Genomic DNA, 4296 nt, shown 5'->3' with positions numbered 1-4296 from the left:
ATAAACGGTAAAAATGTGATTCTATCAAATTCTATCCTGGTACATCTAGTACACCATACCTACAGGCTTCAAATAAACCAACAGGGAGTCTTTAACTCCCATCTCTGTGGGAAGCAGGAGATGTCCCCCTTCCCCATTTCTCTATTCTGTTATACTAAAATGAATCCTTAGCCAGGCATTGGTGGCCCATACCTGTAATCTTAGCTTCTTAGGAGGATGAAATCTGAGGATCACAGTTCAAAGCTAGTCCAGACAGGAAAGTCTGTGAGACTCTTTTTTCTTTTTTTGGTTGGTCATGGGGCTTGAACTCAGGACCTGGGCGCTGTCCCTGAGCTTTATCGTTTGAGGCTAGCACTCTACCACTTTGACCCACAGTCTCACTTCCAGTTTTCTGGGAATTAATTGGAGATGAGAGTCTTAGGGACTTTCCTGCCTGGGCTGGCTTTGAACCGTGATCCTCACATCTCAGCAACCTGAGGAGCTGGGATTACAGGTGTGAGCCACCGGCACACTACTCTGAGACTCTTATCTCCAATAAACTACTCAGAACCAGCCAGAAGTGGCGCTGTGGCTCAAGTAGAAGAGTGCTGGCCTTGAGCAAAAAGAAGTTCAATGACAGTGCCCAGTCCTAGAGTTCAAACACCAGAACCAGAAAAAAAGAAAAACAACAACAATAACAACCACCACAACAAAGATCCTTTTTAGCCAAGTGCTAGTGGCTCATTATCTCAGCTATTATCTTAGCTACTCTAGGGAGGCTGAAATCTGGAGGATCATGAGTCAAAACTAACCTGAAAGGAAAAGTCTGCAAGATTTCATCTCTGATTAACCAGCAAAAATACCAAACTGAGGCATGTTTCAAATAATAGTGCAGCAGCCATGAGAGAGAGCTCACGAACTTGAGTACACACATAAATTATCCTTTAAAATGCATTGTAATTGTTGAAATATAATGGTTACTGAAATATTTTATTCCAATATTTGTACTTATTTATTTTATACTAAGCCTGATAGCTAATGACCTAAGGGCTGATTCATTCTGGTCAATTTCTAAATTCCTCATTAATTAATTTAATTATTTTATTTTGTGCCAGTCCAGGACTGGCTTGAACTCAGGACGCGGGCACTGTCCCTGAGCTTTTTTGCTCAAGGATAGTAGCACTCTACCACTTGAGCCACAGCTCCAGCTGGCTTTGAACTATGATCCACAGATCTTAGCCGCCTGAATAGCTAGGATTACAGGCATGAGCCACCAGCTCCTCATTATTTTATCATTTTGAATCTCTGGGAGTTAGTATCTATGTTCTTCCAATTGTTTCATGTTAGGAAGAAGCTCATCTTTATTTGGGGAACACTTTCTTCATAGAATTCTGAGTGAGATTATACCGATCATTTTTCTCATAACTTTTTTATTTCTATTTTTCCATTCTTGGAAACAAGAGTTACTCTGTAGCCCAGGCTGACCTGGAACTCTTGATCTTCCTACCTCAGTCTCTTGAATGCTGGGAGTACAGGTGTGTGTCACCATGCCCACCTTTGTTGTAATTTTTACAAAAGTATTCATGAGAACTACTCAGAATATTTGTCAAAAAATAGATTTATACAAAAGAGAAACAATAAATTAAGTACCATCCCAACCAGCTTAACCAGAAGAATAATATTTTTATGGGAAAACATGAAAAATATTTTTAATATTTTTTAAAAATGTTATAAAGGTGATGTACAGAGAGGTTATAGTTACATAAGTCAGAAAAAGAGTACTTTTTTTTTTTTTTTTTGCCAGTCCTAGGGCTTGAACTGAGGGCCTGGACACTGTCCCAGATATTTCCTGGGCAGACTTTCCTGCCCAGTCTGGCTTCAAACTGTGATTCTCAGATCTCAGCCTCCTGAGTATCTAGGAATAAAGGTGTGAGCCACCAGTACCTGGCTGTCTGTCTTTCTTTTTGTGCCAGACTCAGCACTGACACACACACACACACACACACACACACACACACACACACACACACACACACACACATACACACACACACACACACACACAAAGACATGTAAAAACTATTTTAAGCCAGGCGCCTGAAATCCTAGCTACTCAGAAGACTGAGATCTGAGGTTCACAGTTCAAAGCCAGCCCAGGCAGGAAAATCTGTGAGACTTTTATCTCCAATAAACCACCAGAAAACTGGAAGTGGTGCTGTGGCTCAAGTAGTAGACAGTTAGCCTTGAGCTGAAGAGCTAAGGGACAGCACCCAGGCCCAGAGTGCAAGCCCCACAACCAGAAGAAAAAAAAAGCCAGGCACCAGTGGCTCAGGCCTGTAATTCTAGCTACTCAAGAGGCTGAGATCTGAGGATCGAGGTTCAAAGTCAGCCTGGGCAGGAAAGTCTGTTAACCATCAGAAAACTGGAAATGGCACTGTGGCTTAAAGTGTAGAGCACTAGCCTTGAGCAAAAACAGCTCAGGGGCAACACCCAGGTCCTGAATTCAAGCCCTATGACTGACCAAAAAAATTATAACTTTAACTTAACTATAACTTTAATCATAAAGTATGCAATCTTTTGTGACTGGCTTTTTTTTTTCTTTTTTCTTTTTTGCTACTGCTGGGGCTTGAACTCAGGGCATGGGCACTGTCTTTGAGCTTAGTTTTTTTGCTCAAGGCTAGCACTTTACCACTTGAACCACAGCACGTTCCCAAGTTCTTGCCCCCAATTCTCTTTTTGTTTGTGTGTGCATGTGTGCTGGTCCTGAGGCTTGAACCTGGGCACTGTCCCTTTGCTTTTATGCAGTCTTTTTTTTGTCAAACCAAAGTGCCTCAGTGTTGATTGTTTTTTTTTTGGTATTGATATTTCCTAGAATTATTTGCTTTTTTTTTAATTTAAGTGTAATTATCTCTGTGGTTTTTTTTTTTTTTTTTTTTTTTGTTGTTGTTGTTGTTTTGCCGGTCGTGGGGCCTGAACTCTGGGCCTGAGCGCTGTCCCTCAGCAGTTCAGCTGTAGACTAGCGCTCTACCACTTGAGCCTCAGCCCCACTTCCGGCTTTCTCTGCTTATGTGGTGCTGAGGAGTCAAACCCAGGGCCTCATGCATGGTAGGCAAACACCCTACCACCACTGAGCCACCTTCCCAGCCCCTATTTATTTATTTTTAAAGACATGATCTCACTACGTAGAGCCAGCTGGTCTTGAACTCATGACCTACCTATCTGCCTCCACTTCTTGAGTGCTGGGATTACATGTGTGATTACAGTCGTGCACAACCATGCATGCTCCACTTAATTCTTTTCTTTTTATTGCTGGGCAGTTCCTCATGGTAGAGGTGATTCACAGTATTTTTGCTGACAAACATGTTTGCCTTTTCCAAGTAAGGCTTCTATGAACACTCAAGCATACATTTTTGTGGAAATACAAGCTTGTATTTCTCTGGGATAGCTAGATATCCAGAAGTAGAATTGTAGGTGGTAGGATGCAAGTGTGTTTAGTTTCGGAAGAACTGTCATAGCTCTACCACTTTGCTTCCATCAGTGAGCAAGCGTCAGCATTGTCACACATCCACAGTTAGTGCTGCCAATTTTGAAGTTCTGCCATTTTAATAGGTCTATACTAGCATCTCATTGTTGTCTTTTTCCTGGCACATGAAGTAGGGGATCTTTTTACACACTTCTTTCAGTGTATCTTTTGTGTGTGGGGTATGCGTGCTGAATCTGGGGTGTGATCTCTTGCTGGGGCTCTTAGCTCGTGGATGGAGCTCTCCTACTTGTGCTACAGCTCTACTTTCAGCTTTTTGGTAGTTTATTGGCAATAAGAATCTCACAGCCTGTGTTCGCTTCGGCAGCACATATACTAAAATTGGAACGATACAGAGGAGATTAGCATGGCCCCTGCGCAAGGTGACATGCAAATTCGTGAAGCATTCCATATTTTTTTGGAGATGCTAATAAATTTGTGTGGAAAAAATTTATTTGGGGATATTTAGTCACAATTATGGTCCATGCATTTATTGTCCAAAGTAATAGACACTAGCAACCTATTGCTCTTTCAATTTAAATCAATTAAAATTAAATAAAATTTAATATTTAAAAAATGTGTTTAGGACTATAAGAGATTAATTGTGACCAATCAGCATCTGCTTTTCAAAAATATTTTTCTCTCGGAGACTAAAACCATTAATAAAGAATAAGTTCTTGGGGCTGGGAAGGTGGCTTAGTGGTAGAGTGCTTGCCTTGCATGCATGAGGCCCTGGGTTCGACTCCTCAGCACCACATAAGCAAAAAAAAAAAAAAAAGCCGGAAATGGCGCTGTGG

The 4296-nt window shown here is 41.3% G+C and overlaps 1 non-coding gene across 1 annotated transcript; it reads left to right on the top strand.

The window, feature by feature from the left end:
• The first annotated feature begins 3811 nt into the window (after positions 1–3811).
• Positions 3812–3917, top strand: LOC138823451 (U6 spliceosomal RNA). The gene has a single exon (XR_011370811.1). It is a non-coding gene; the product is annotated as a U6 spliceosomal RNA (small nuclear RNA).
• The last annotated feature ends 379 nt before the right edge of the window (positions 3918–4296 follow it).

Source organism: Dipodomys merriami, unplaced genomic scaffold (genome assembly GCF_024711535.1).
Source record: "Dipodomys merriami isolate MVZ:Mamm:240054 unplaced genomic scaffold, mDipMer1.0.p SCAF_12, whole genome shotgun sequence".
Classification (NCBI taxonomy): domain Eukaryota; kingdom Metazoa; phylum Chordata; class Mammalia; order Rodentia; family Heteromyidae; genus Dipodomys; species Dipodomys merriami.
The sequence above is the reverse complement of the archived record's forward strand: the minus strand, read 5'-3'. Positions and strand labels throughout refer to the sequence as shown.